Source organism: Lepisosteus oculatus, chromosome 14, assembly GCF_040954835.1.
Source record: "Lepisosteus oculatus isolate fLepOcu1 chromosome 14, fLepOcu1.hap2, whole genome shotgun sequence".
Taxonomy (NCBI): Eukaryota; Metazoa; Chordata; class Actinopteri; order Semionotiformes; family Lepisosteidae; genus Lepisosteus; species Lepisosteus oculatus.
In genome coordinates this window covers 15,683,930-15,696,590 of record NC_090709.1, presented here as the reverse complement: position 1 = coordinate 15,696,590, position 12,661 = coordinate 15,683,930, and the positions used below count along the sequence as shown (strand labels likewise).

General features: G+C 51.0%; 12 non-coding genes and 2 pseudogenes across 12 annotated transcripts in view; 13 read left to right on the top strand and 1 right to left on the bottom strand.

Moving 5' to 3' along the window:
• The first annotated feature begins 2,977 nt into the window (after nucleotides 1-2,977).
• On the top strand, nucleotides 2,978-3,096 carry LOC138217237 (5S ribosomal RNA). The gene has a single exon (XR_011180949.1). It is a non-coding gene; the product is annotated as a 5S ribosomal RNA (ribosomal RNA).
• Nucleotides 3,097-3,712: 616 nt separating this feature from the next.
• Nucleotides 3,713-3,877, bottom strand: LOC138243585 (U1 spliceosomal RNA). Its single transcript, XR_011192240.1, has one exon. It is a non-coding gene; the product is annotated as a U1 spliceosomal RNA (small nuclear RNA).
• Nucleotides 3,878-5,359: 1,482 nt separating this feature from the next.
• On the top strand, nucleotides 5,360-5,478 carry LOC138218139 (5S ribosomal RNA; annotated as a pseudogene).
• A 537-nt stretch (nucleotides 5,479-6,015) lies between these two features.
• LOC138217965 (5S ribosomal RNA) lies at nucleotides 6,016-6,134 on the top strand (annotated as a pseudogene).
• Nucleotides 6,135-6,671: 537 nt separating this feature from the next.
• On the top strand, nucleotides 6,672-6,790 carry LOC138243813 (5S ribosomal RNA). Its single transcript, XR_011192431.1, has one exon. It is a non-coding gene; the product is annotated as a 5S ribosomal RNA (ribosomal RNA).
• A 536-nt stretch (nucleotides 6,791-7,326) lies between these two features.
• LOC138216612 (5S ribosomal RNA) lies at nucleotides 7,327-7,445 on the top strand. The gene has a single exon (XR_011180324.1). It is a non-coding gene; the product is annotated as a 5S ribosomal RNA (ribosomal RNA).
• A 537-nt stretch (nucleotides 7,446-7,982) lies between these two features.
• LOC138216962 (5S ribosomal RNA) lies at nucleotides 7,983-8,101 on the top strand. Its single transcript, XR_011180675.1, has one exon. It is a non-coding gene; the product is annotated as a 5S ribosomal RNA (ribosomal RNA).
• A 537-nt stretch (nucleotides 8,102-8,638) lies between these two features.
• Nucleotides 8,639-8,757, top strand: LOC138243802 (5S ribosomal RNA). Its single transcript, XR_011192420.1, has one exon. It is a non-coding gene; the product is annotated as a 5S ribosomal RNA (ribosomal RNA).
• Nucleotides 8,758-9,293: 536 nt separating this feature from the next.
• LOC138243791 (5S ribosomal RNA) lies at nucleotides 9,294-9,412 on the top strand. The gene has a single exon (XR_011192409.1). It is a non-coding gene; the product is annotated as a 5S ribosomal RNA (ribosomal RNA).
• A 537-nt stretch (nucleotides 9,413-9,949) lies between these two features.
• On the top strand, nucleotides 9,950-10,068 carry LOC138243780 (5S ribosomal RNA). The gene has a single exon (XR_011192398.1). It is a non-coding gene; the product is annotated as a 5S ribosomal RNA (ribosomal RNA).
• A 537-nt stretch (nucleotides 10,069-10,605) lies between these two features.
• LOC138244795 (5S ribosomal RNA) lies at nucleotides 10,606-10,724 on the top strand. The gene has a single exon (XR_011193410.1). It is a non-coding gene; the product is annotated as a 5S ribosomal RNA (ribosomal RNA).
• Nucleotides 10,725-11,261: 537 nt separating this feature from the next.
• On the top strand, nucleotides 11,262-11,380 carry LOC138217319 (5S ribosomal RNA). The gene has a single exon (XR_011181030.1). It is a non-coding gene; the product is annotated as a 5S ribosomal RNA (ribosomal RNA).
• A 537-nt stretch (nucleotides 11,381-11,917) lies between these two features.
• LOC138243769 (5S ribosomal RNA) lies at nucleotides 11,918-12,036 on the top strand. The gene has a single exon (XR_011192387.1). It is a non-coding gene; the product is annotated as a 5S ribosomal RNA (ribosomal RNA).
• A 537-nt stretch (nucleotides 12,037-12,573) lies between these two features.
• The window catches only part of LOC138243758 (5S ribosomal RNA), a 119-nt gene continuing 31 nt past the window's right edge, over nucleotides 12,574-12,661 (top strand). Inside the window, exon 1 of the ribosomal RNA XR_011192376.1 lies at nucleotides 12,574-12,661. This exon is cut by the window's right edge and continues 31 nt beyond it. This is a non-coding gene — a ribosomal RNA (5S ribosomal RNA).

The window sequence follows — 12,661 nt, the reverse complement described above, 5'->3', positions numbered from 1 at the left end:
GGCACCCCCCTGTCCTGTTTGTTTGACTTCTGACACTGCCCCTTTCCCTGTATGTTCCTTTGATATGTTAAAGTATTGCCTACTTTTAATGTATAAAAAAGGACAGTATAACTTCAGTCCAGTGAGCATGTCTTGAGTGCTAGGGGAAACCCTTTCTCTGTGATATGCTCCCCTTCAGCTGATTGTATTAAAGATCTCTGTTGACAATCTCCCAACCTGAGTGAAGACTGAGTTTTCTTCGACATACGCCTTCCCGGACTCGGACCCCTGCCTGTTTACTCCGACTATGCCTGCGTCTCGCGCCAACCCTACCAAGGGCACCGCATTGGATCCCTATCCTCAGCAGTCAGCCCCTGCGTGACAGGTTCTGAGTGTCTTGGTTACATCCGTTTGTGTGTATAGATGAAAAAGCTATTGAAGAGCACCCCGACACCCCCCACCCATCTCGGTGGAAGTTGCCATGTTCAAAAAATCCTAAAAAGATAATTAAAGTTTCACACAACAAAGCATGACTGTGAAAGGTCAGGAGGCCTGCCTAATGGTTGTGCTGGCCCCACTAGCACCTCTTCCAGAAGCAACCTTAGTTTTTCCCAGGAGGTCTCCCATCCAGGTACTGACCAGGCTCACACCTGCTTCAGTACTGAAGGCTGCTGATTATGGCCAGCAGCCATATCACCCTGCAACTCACAACTGGCAACCCACTGAAGCTAAGCAGGTGTGAGCCTGGTCAGTACCTGGATGGTAGACCTCCCGGGAAAAACTAAGGTTCCTTAGTTCCTTAGTGGGGCCAGCAGGGGGCGCTCACCCTGTGGTCCATGTGGGTCCTAATGCCCCAGTATAGTGATACTGACAATATCCCCAAATTTCCCCATTGGCCCTTACCAATCATGGCCTCCTAATAATTCCCCTCTTTGAATTGGCTACATTTCTCTTCTTTCCTCCTCACTGATAGTGGTGAGTGTTCTGGTGCACTATGGCTGCCGTCGCATCATCCAGGTGGATGCTGCACATTGGTGGTGGTGGAGGGGAGTCCCCATTACCTGTAAAGTGCTTTGAGTGGAGTGTCCAGAAAAGCGCTATATAAGTGTAAGCAATTATTATTATTATTATTAATGAGCACAACACTTGATTACAGTAAAAAAATCATTAAAAAATAGAGAAATGTTCCACATCTCAAAGCAAGGTTGTATAAGGTTAGGGGAGCTGTCTGATGTGTAAAACACCTGTTTGCAGCACTGTGGCTGTTGTGCTTGAAGAGCTATTGACTCGTGAATAGCACCCTCCTATCACCATGTACGGCCTGTCTAATGGTGCCATATTGAAAACATCATAAAAAAATAAAGAAAAGGGACACAGCCACAGCAAGATTGTATAAGGTTAGGGGGCCTGTCTGGTGTGTAAAACACCTGGTTGCAGCACTGTGGCTGTTGTGCTTGAAGAGCTATTGACTCGTGAATAGCACCCTCCTATCACCATGTACGGCCTGTCTAATGGTGCCATATTGAAAACATCATAAAAAAATAAAGAAAGGGGTCACAGCCACAGCAAGGTTGTATGAGGTTAGGGGGCCTGTCTGGTGTGTAAAACATATGGTTTCAGCAGTGTGGCTGTTGTATTTGAATTGCTATTGTAGCGGCAATGCTTGTTAATAAGACAGAATTAAGTGTTGGTATGCTGTCCTAAAGGAGGCCCCATCTCACCCTCCATCTCTGTGGTGCAGCCACAGAGAAAGTATTCATGCAGGCTAATTTAAGATGTTTTGTTTTGATAAGGAACAAGCTCCCAGACAGGGATGCACTTAGCTAAGCCTGGCTATCATGATCAATGGTCATTCATTGGCGCCTATCAGTCTAGGGAGTGCCGAATGGACATCTGGACTGCATTCCTAAGTGTCAAGAGTAAGTGACTTATATCTCATCTTGACCAACCAATCAGGGACTGGCAGGGCGTGGTAAAACCATGTGGGTCTCCAATGCCCGCCAAACTCTCAACCAATCAGCACACATCTGGGTCTTGGTCAAAAAGGGAGCGCAAGCTCAGATCTGGGCTCTCCTTGGCCATTTTCGCGCATCCTCAGAGACAATCACGTGACAACTGCTGTTGTCTGCAAAAGGACTTGGACTTTGTTCTAAGCGCGAGGCCTAGGATCCCGTACGTACTCAGAATTCTACCAACGTGAACTCTACCAGCGCTCACCCTGCGGTCTGTGTGGCTTTCCTGATGGCGACACTCTGCTGCACAAACAGGCGCCGTCCTTCGGGGGAGGCATAAAACCGAGGTCCCGACCCTCCTTGGCCATTAAGAAATCCCAGGGCGTCTCTCAAAAAGAGACGCCGGGGGTGTCACTCTGGTGTTAGTGTTCCCCTTTACCAATCAGTCGGGGTCTCCTCCTAATCCCCGTCTCATATGTAACAATCAATGACGAGGCCCCCCTGTCCCGCGATATTGTACTTGTCTCCTGGCCGCTGGCTGGCGCCGTGAGATTTAGTACTCGCGTAAGAGACCGGGGGCAGAGCGCGAACGCGGTCCCCCGCCCCCCACAAAGTGTGCGCTCCAGGTTCCCTCTCGGGGCTCTGCAACACAGCGGAAAGGCAGCGAGAAGGAGCCTCTCGCTCTGACGCCGCAAGGCCACAAGAGGGCGGAGGCGCCGCGCGCCCGGCCGACGTGTTGGACTGGTGCGCTTTATGTGCTGAAATAAACACGCGACAGCCCAGAAATGTTTTGAGTGCTGTGCACTGGAGGTTTTTGTCTTGTGAAGACTTGCCTTGTGCTCCTCCGAGCAGTTTGTTTGTTCTCCTCCAGTGCGGGACAAGCCAACACAAGGGAGCACATTCGCCAACATCCAGGTACGCAATGCGATTTGGAAAGAGGCTCCTTTCCAAAGAGTTGCACACGAACGATCCTTCAGTCCAACTCGGGGGGCACAGAGCCCCAGCCACACACAGCTTCAAGTAGCGAGTTAGGCGCCACGACTTTCGCTTGCGGCCACACCACCCTGAATGTGCCCAATCTTGTCTGATCTTGGAAGCTAAGCAGGGTTGGGCCTGGTTAGTACTTGGATGGGAGACTTCCTGGGAATACCAGGTGCTGCAAGCTTTCTCGGCCAGCAGGGGTCACCGTTGGTGCCGTAGGCTTTGGGAGGAAAACCTGGAGGATGGAAAGGTGATCTATAGCCTCATCTCTAGAGATGTTTTGTTGCTATGGCATGTGTGTGACCCATATAAAAAAAAAACGTTTGTTAAACTAATATCGAAGCTGCCTCTAAATCTGCAAATGAAGATGAGTCGATAAACCACTTGTTTATCGTATAACTATACATATATTCATTTATTACTGATTTCATTCATTGAGCACGGATACAATAGAGGTACAGCCATTCACTGTTTGACATGTCTGCACTGGTACAGAACCTAGCAATCAGAAAACGGGTGAAACTGTCTTGAGAATAAGCATACAGTACCGAGGCCCCCATGACCAAATAAAGGCTAACCTCGATAATCAGCCTAAATAATGCAGACTACAGCAAAACGACTGACTTTGAAAAGGGAATGAATGTCCGGAAGGAGTAGTGTAACCAGCTTGAAATGCTTCTCCGGACCTCTAACTAAAAGAAACCGGGAACCAGCAGTGGCATCGACTCCTTTCGAACTGGGATCCTATCGCAGCACGTGGTGTCGTAACTCTTCCGTATCCGATATTGGACCAAGCACATCAGGGGAGAGCGCGAACGCAGTCCCCCACTACCAGAAATAATGCAGTCGAGATTCCCACATTTGGGGAATTCGCAGGGGTCAGCACAGCCGGAGTGCAATGGCCGAGCCTCGCCCTGGGTGAATCGATTTTTTAAGAACTTTATTTTCTTTTCACAAAAAAATACAGGACATCACAAATTAGAAAGCTTTACATTAATATACATACTTAAAACAGTATATATGATCACATCTCATTACATTTTGACACGGTACCAGTTACATAGCAACAATTTCTTTTTTTCTGGTGTAAATCACATTCTTTACTTAAACATGATAATGTTTTTCACAGTTTCTTGAGATATTGACCTATGCTCTTTATTTCCCACAGATTTTCTGCTTCCTCCCTCCTTTCTCTCCACAGATCTCTGAGGTAATAGTTCTCTTGGGTGATGAACAGGGCCAGGCTACCTGCTGCCTTGACTGGGACCTCGATGCCTTTGAACAGCCCCATGTTCCTCACTCTCCACAGGGCGTCTTTCCCACTGTTCACCACGGCCCAGATCCTGTCAAACAAGTCAGGAGGAAGTTTGACAGGAGAGATGCCGTTGTAGCGGCAATGCTTGTTAATAAGACAGAATTAAGCGGTGGTATGCTGTCCTAAATGAGGCCCCATCTCACCTTCCATCTCTGTGGTGCAGCCACAGAGAAAGTATTCATGCAGGCTGATTTAAGATGTTTTCTTTTGATAAGGGACAGCTCCCAGATGGGGATGCACTTAGCTAAGCCTGGCTATCATGATCAATGGTCATCCATTGGCGCCTATCTGTCTAGGGAGTGCCAAATGGACATCTGGACTGCATTCCAAAGTGTTAAGAGTAAGTGACTCATATCTCACGCAGGGCGTGGTAATACCACGTGGGTCTCCAATGCCCGCCAAACTCTCAACCAATCAGCACACACCTGTGTCTTGGTCAAAAAGTGAGCGCAAGCTCAGATCGGGGCTCTCCTTGGCCATTGTCGCACATCCTCAGAGACAATCATGTGACAACTGCTGTTGTCTGCAAAGGGACTTGGACTTTGTTATAAGCGCAAGGCCAAGGATCCCGTACGTACTCAGAATTCAGAAAGCTTTTAAGCGCAGGAGGCGCCCTATCCCCGCTCGCTCGCTCACTCCCCTGTTCACACGTGCAGTGCGGCTTGTCCGTCTGTGTATTTGTCAGCTTTGGCGAGACACGGGTGCTTGTGTATTAGCGTGAGCGTTTTTTATTCTGATCAGGAACAGTTTTACAAGTCCGCAAAGGATCGAGGAAAGGTTTATCGCCAGCTGAAAAGAGACACAGCGCTTCGGCTGTGGAGACTTGTTCGGCTGGCGTTCGGAGAGTCGCGATTTTCAGAATTGTATTGAGATTGTTTTCCACAGAGCTCAGATGTCAAAGCACAGCAGCAGCTCTCCACAGCGATCCTCTATAGCGCCCTTTCTCCCGCAGCCCCGTCCTCATTGGAAGGAAGCAAGAGTGAAAGGCTGAAGTGAAATAGAGCGGGGACGAAGGCAGTGAAGAGAGAGAACGTGGAAAGAAGAGAAAAACGCAAGGGAAAAAAAGCAGCGTCGTAAAAGAGGTGACGGAGCTGTCCTCTCAATAAGAAGGGTGCCAGCGAGCCTTGCTCTTGCTTACGGCCACACCCCCTTGAGCACGCCTGATCTCGTCTAATCTTGGAAGCTAAACAGGGATGGGCCTGGTTAGTACTTGGATGGGAGACCGCCTGGGAATACCAGGTGCTGTAAGCTTTTAAGCGCAGGAGGCGCCCTATCCCCGCTCGCTCGCTCATTCCCCTGTTCACACGTGCAGTGCGGCTTGTCCGTCTGTTTATTTGTCAGCTTTGGCGAGTCACGGGTGCTTGTGTATTAGCGTGAGCGTTTTTTATTCTGATCATGAACAGTTTAACAAGTCCGCAAAGGATCGAGGAAAGGTTTATCGCCAGCTGAAAAGAGACACAGCGCTTCGGCTGTGGAGACTTGTTCGGCTGGCGTTCGGAGAGTCGCGTTTTTCAGAATTGTATTGAGATCGTTTTCCACAGAGCTCAGATGTCAAAGCACAGCAGCAGCTCTCCACAGCGATCCTCTATAGCGCCCTTTCTCCCGCAGCTCCGTCCTCATTGGAAGGAAGCAAGAGTGAAAGGCTGAAGTGAAATAGAGCGGGGACGAAGGCAGTGAAGAGAGAGAACGTGGGAAGAAGAGAAAAACGCAAGGGAAAAAAAGCAGCGTCGTAAAAGAGGTGACGGAGCTGTCCTCTCAATAAGAAGGGTGCCAGCGAGCCTTGCCCTCGCTTACGGCCACACCCCCTTGAGCACGCCTGATCTCATCTGATCTTGGAAGCTAAACAGGGATTGGCCTGGTTAGTACTTGGATGGGAGACCGCCTGGGAATACCAGGTGCTGTAAGCTTTTAAGCGCAGGAGGCGCCCTATCCCCGCTCGCTCGCTCATTCCCCTGTTCATACGTGCAGTGCGGCTTGTCCGTCTGTTTATTTGTCAGCTTTGGCGAGACACGGGTGCTTGTGTATTAGCGTGAGCGTTTTTTATTCTGATCAGGAACAGTTTTACAAGTCCGCAAAGGATCGAGGAAAGGTTTATCGCCAGCTGAAAAGAGACACAGCGCTTCGGCTGTGGAGACTTGTTCGGCTGGCGTTCGGAGAGTCGCGTTTTTCAGAATTGTATTGAGATCGTTTTCCACAGAGCTCAGATGTCAAAGCACAGCAGCAGCTCTCCACAGCGATCCTCTATAGCGCCCTTTCTCCCGCAGCTCCGTCCTCATTGGAAGGAAGCAAGAGTGAAAGGCTGAAGTGAAATAGAGCGGGGACGAAGGCAGTGAAGAGAGAGAACGTGGGAAGAAGAGAAAAACGCAAGGGAAAAAAAGCAGCGTCGTAAAAGAGGTGACGGAGCTGTCCTCTCAATAAGAAGGGTGCCAGCGAGCCTTGCTCTCGCTTACGGCCACACCCCCTTGAGCACGCCTGATCTCGTCTGATCTCGGAAGCTAAACAGGGATGGGCCTGGTTAGTACTTGGATGGGAGACCGCCTGGGAATACCAGGTGCTGTAAGCTTTTAAGCGCAGGAGGCGCCCTATCCCCGCTCGCTCGCTCATTCCCCTGTTCACACGTGCAGTGCGGCTTGTCCGTCTGTTTATTTGTCAGCTTTGGCGAGACACGGGTGCTTGTGTATTAGCGTGAGCGTTTTTTATTCTGATCAGGAACAGTTTTACAAGTCCGCAAAGGATCGAGGAAAGGTTTATCGCCAGCTGAAAAGAGACACAGCGCTTCGGCTGTGGAGACTTGTTCGGCTGGCGTTCGGAGAGTCGCGTTTTTCAGAATTGTATTGAGATCGTTTTCCACAGAGCTCAGATGTCAAAGCACAGCAGCAGCTCTCCACAGCGATCCTCTATAGCGCCCTTTCTCCCGCAGCTCCGTCCTCATTGGAAGGAAGCAAGAGTGAAAGGCTGAAGTGAAATAGAGCGGGGACGAAGGCAGTGAAGAGAGAGAACGTGGGAAGAAGAGAAAAACGGAAGGGAAAAAAGCAGCGTCGTAAAAGAGGTGACGGAGCTGTCCTCTCAATAAGAAGGGTGCCAGCGAGCCTTGCTCTCGCTTACGGCCACACCCCCTTGAGCACGCCTGATCTCGTCTGATCTTGGAAGCTAAACAGGGATGGGCCTGGTTAGTACTTGGATGGGAGACCGCCTGGGAATACCAGGTGCTGTAAGCTTTTAAGCGCAGGAGGCGCCCTATCCCCGCTCGCTCGCTCATTCCCCTGTTCACACGTGCAGTGCGGCTTGTCCGTCTGTTTATTTGTCAGCTTTGGCGAGACGCGGGTGCTTGTGTATTAGCGTGAGCGTTTTTTATTCTGATCATGAACAGTTTTACAAGTCCGCAAAGGATCGAGGAAAGGTTTATCGCCAGCTGAAAAGAGACACAGCGCTTCGGCTGTGGAGACTTGTTCGGCTGGCGTTCGGAGAGTCGCGTTTTTCAGAATTGTATTGAGATCGTTTTCCACAGAGCTCAGATGTCAAAGCACAGCAGCAGCTCTCCACAGCGATCCTCTATAGCGCCCTTTCTCCCGCAGCTCCGTCCTCATTGGAAGGAAGCAAGAGTGAAAGGCTGAAGTGAAATAGAGCGGGGACGAAGGCAGTGAAGAGAGAGAACGTGGGAAGAAGAGAAAAACGCAAGGGAAAAAAAGCAGCGTCGTAAAAGAGGTGACGGAGCTGTCCTCTCAATAAGAAGGGTGCCAGCGAGCCTTGCTCTCGCTTATGGCCACACCCCCTTGAGCACGCCTGATCTCGTCTGATCTCGGAAGCTAAACAGGGATGGGCTTGGTTAGTACTTGGATGGGGGACCGCCTGGGAATACCAGGTGCTGTAAGCTTTTAAGCGCAGGAGGCGCCCTATCCCCGCTCGCTCGCTCATTCCCCTGTTCATACGTGCAGTGCGGCTTGTCCGTCTGTTTATTTGTCAGCTTTGGCGAGACACGGGTGCTTGTGTATTAGCGTGAGCGTTTTTTATTCTGATCAGGAACAGTTTTACAAGTCCGCAAAGGATCGAGGAAAGGTTTATCGCCAGCTGAAAAGAGACACAGCGCTTCGGCTGTGGAGACTTGTTCGGCTGGCGTTCGGAGAGTCGCGTTTTTCAGAATTGTATTGAGATCGTTTTCCACAGAGCTCAGATGTCAAAGCACAGCAGCAGCTCTCCACAGCGATACTCTATAGCGCCCTTTCTCCCGCAGCTCCGTCCTCATTGGAAGGAAGCAAGAGTGAAAGGCTGAAGTGAAATAGAGCGGGGACGAAGGCAGTGAAGAGAGAGAACGTGGGAAGAAGAGAAAAACGCAAGGGAAAAAAAGCAGCGTCGTAAAAGAGGTGACGGAGCTGTCCTCTCAATAAGAAGGGTGCCAGCGAGCCTTGCTCTCGCTTACGGCCACACCCCCTTGAGCACGCCTGATCTCGTCTGATCTCGGAAGCTAAACAGGGATGGGCCTGGTTAGTACTTGGATGGGAGACCGCCTGGGAATACCAGGTGCTGTAAGCTTTTAAGCGCAGGAGGCGCCCTATCCCCGCTCGCTCGCTCATTCCCCTGTTCACACGTGCAGTGCGGCTTGTCCGTCTGTTTATTTGTCAGCTTTGGCGAGACACGGGTGCTTGTGTATTAGCGTGAGCGTTTTTTATTCTGATCAGGAACAGTTTTACAAGTCCGCAAAGGATCGAGGAAAGGTTTATCGCCAGCTGAAAAGAGACACAGCGCTTCGGCTGTGGAGACTTGTTCGGCTGGCGTTCGGAGAGTCGCGTTTTTCAGAATTGTATTGAGATCGTTTTCCACAGAGCTCAGATGTCAAAGCACAGCAGCAGCTCTCCACAGCGATCCTCTATAGCGCCCTTTCTCCCGCAGCTCCGTCCTCATTGGAAGGAAGCAAGAGTGAAAGGCTGAAGTGAAATAGAGCGGGGACGAAGGCAGTGAAGAGAGAGAACGTGGGAAGAAGAGAAAAACGCAAGGGAAAAAAGCAGCGTCGTAAAAGAGGTGACGGAGCTGTCCTCTCAATAAGAAGGGTGCCAGCGAGCCTTGCTCTCGCTTACGGCCACACCCCCTTGAGCACGCCTGATCTCGTCTGATCTCGGAAGCTAAACAGGGATGGGCCTGGTTAGTACTTGGATGGGAGACCGCCTGGGAATACCAGGTGCTGTAAGCTTTTAAGCGCAGGAGGCGCCCTATCCCCGCTCGCTCGCTCATTCCCCTGTTCACACGTGCAGTGCGGCTTGTCCGTCTGTTTATTTGTCAGCTTTGGCGAGACGCGGGTGCTTGTGTATTAGCGTGAGCGTTTTTTATTCTGATCATGAACAGTTTTACAAGTCCGCAAAGGATCGAGGAAAGGTTTATCGCCAGCTGAAAAGAGACACAGCGCTTCGGCTGTGGAGACTTGTTCGGCTGGAGTTCGGAGAGTCGCGTTTTTCAGAATTGTATTGAGATCGTTTTCAACAGAGCTCAGATGTCAAAGCACAGCAGCAGCTCTCCACAGCGATCCTCTATAGCGCCCTTTCTCCCGCAGCTCCGTCCTCATTGGAAGGAAGCAAGAGTGAAAGGCTGAAGTGAAATAGAGCGGGAATGAAGGCAGTGAAGAGAGAGAACGTGGGAAGAAGAGAAAAACGCAAGGGAAAAAAAGCAGCGTCGTAAAAGAGGTGACGGAGCTGTCCTCTCAATAAGAAGGGTGCCAGCGAGCCTTGCTCTCGCTTACGGCCACACCCCCTTGAGCACGCCTGATCTCGTCTGATCTCGGAAGCTAAACAGGGATGGGCCTGGTTAGTACTTGGATGGGAGACCGCCTGGGAATACCAGGTGCTGTAAGCTTTTAAGCGCAGGAGGCGCCCTATCCCCGCTCGCTCGCTCATTCCCCTGTTCACACGTGCAGTGCGGCTTGTCCGTCTGTTTATTTGTCAGCTTTGGCGAGACACGGGTGCTTGTGTATTAGCGTGAGCGTTTTTTATTCTGATCAGGAACAGTTTTACAAGTCCGCAAAGGATCGAAGAAAGGTTTATCGCCAGCTGAAAAGAGACACAGCGCTTCGGCTGTGGAGACTTGTTCGGCTGGCGTTCGGAGGGTCGCGTTTTTCAGAATTGTATTGAGATCGTTTTCCACAGAGCTCAGATGTCAAAGCACAGCAGCAGCTCTCCACAGCGATCCTCTATAGTGCCCTTTCTCCCGCAGCTCCGTCCTCATTGGAAGGAAGCAAGAGTGAAAGGCTGAAGTGAAATAGAGCGGGGACGAAGGCAGTGAAGAGAGAGAACGTGGGAAGAAGAGAAAAACGCAAGGGAAAAAGAGCAGCGTCGTAAAAGAGGTGACGGAGCTGTCCTCTCAATAAGAAGGGTGCCAGCGAGCCTTGCTCTCGCTTACAGCCACACCCCCTTGAGCACGCCTGATCTCGTCTGATCTCGGAAGCTAAACAGGGATGGGCCTGGTTAGTACTTGGATGGGAGACCGCCTGGGAATACCAGGTGCTGTAAGCTTTTAAGCGCAGGAGGCGCCCTATCCCCGCTCGCTCGCTCATTCCCCTGTTCACACGTGCAGTGCGGCTTGTCCGTCTGTTTATTTGTCAGCTTTGGCGAGACGCGGGTGCTTGTGTATTGGCGTGAGCGTTTTTTATTCTGATCAGGAACAGTTTTACAAGTCCGCAAAGGATCGAGGAAAGGTTTATCGCCAGCTGAAAAGTGACACAGCGCTTCGGCTGTGGAGACTTGTTCGGCTGGCGTTCGGAGGGTCGCGTTTATCAGAATTGTATTGAGATCGTTTTCCACAGAGCTCAGATGTCAAAGCACAGCAGCAGCTCTCCACAGCGATCCTCTATAGCGCCCTTTCTCCCGCAGCTCCGTCCTCATTGGAAGGAAGCAAGAGTGAAAGGCTGAAGTGAAATAGAGCGGGGACGAAGGCAGTGAAGAGAGAGAACGTGGGAAGAAGAGAAAAACGCAAGGGAAAAAGAGCAGCGTCATAAAAGAGGTGACGGAGCTGTCCTCTCAATAAGAAGGGTGCCAGCGAGCCTTGCTCTCGCTTACGGCCACACCCCCTTGAGCACGCCTGATCTCGTCTAATCTCGGAAGCTAAACAGGGATGGGCCTGGTTAGTACTTGGATGGGAGACCGCCTGGGAATACCAGGTGCTGTAAGCTTTTAAGCGCAGGAGGCGCCCTATCCCCGCTCGCTCACTCATTCCCCTGTTCACACGTGCAGTGCGGCTTGTCCGTCTGTTTATTTGTCAGCTTTGGCGAGACACGGGTGCTTGTGTATTAGCGTGAGCGTTTTTTATTCTGATCAGGAACAGTTTTACAAGTCCGCAAAGGATCGAGGAAAGGTTTATCGCCAGCTGAAAAGAGACACAGCGCTTCGGCTGTGGAGACTTGTTCGGCTGGCATTCGGAGAGTCGCGTTTTTCAGAATTGTATTGAGATCGTTTTCCACAGAGCTCAGATGTCAAAGCACAGCAGCAGCTCTCCACAGCGATCCTCTATAGCGCCCTTTCTCCCGCAGCTCCGTCCTCATTGGAAGGAAGCAAGAGTGAAAGGCTGAAGTGAAATAGAGCGGGGACGAAGGCAGTGAAGAGAGAGAACGTGGGAAGAAGAGAAAAACGCAAGGGAAAAAGAGCAGCGTCGTAAAAGAGGTGACGGAGCTGTCCTCTCAATAAGAAGGGTGCCAGCGAGCCTTGCTCTCGCTTACGGCCACACCCCCTTGAGCACGCCTGATCTCGTCTGATCTCGGAAGCTAAACAGGGATGGGCCTGGTTAGTACTTGGATGGGAGACCGCCTGGGAATACCAGGTGCTGTAAGCTTTTAAGCGCAGGAGGCGCCCTATCCCCGCTCGCTCGCTCATTCCCCTGTTCACACGTGCAGTGCGGCTTGTCCGTCTGTTTATTTGTCAGCTTTGGCGAGACACGGGTGTTTGTGTATTAGCGTGAGCGTTTTTTATTCTGATCATGAACAGTTTAACAAGTCCGCAAAGGATCGAGGAAAGGTTTATCGCCAGCTGAAAAGAGACACAGCGCTTCGGCTGTGGAGACTTGTTCGGCTGGCGTTCGGAGGGTCGCGTTTTTCAGAATTGTATTGAGATCGTTTTCCACAGAGCTCAGATGTCAAAGCACAGCAGCAGCTCTCCACAGCGATCCTCTATAGCGCCCTTTCTCCCGCAGCTCCGTCCTCATTGGAAGGAAGCAAGAGTGAAAGGCTGAAGTGAAATAGAGCGGGGACGAAGGCAGTGAAGAGAGAGAACGTGGGAAGAAGAGAAAAACGCAAGGGAAAAAGAGCAGCGTCGTAAAAGAGGTGACGGAGCTGTCCTCTCAATAAGAAGGGTGCCAGCGAGCCTTGCTCTCGCTTACGGCCACACCCCCTTGAGCACGCCTGATCTCGTCTGATCTCGGAAGCTAAACAGGGATGGGCCTGGTTAGTACTTGGATGGGA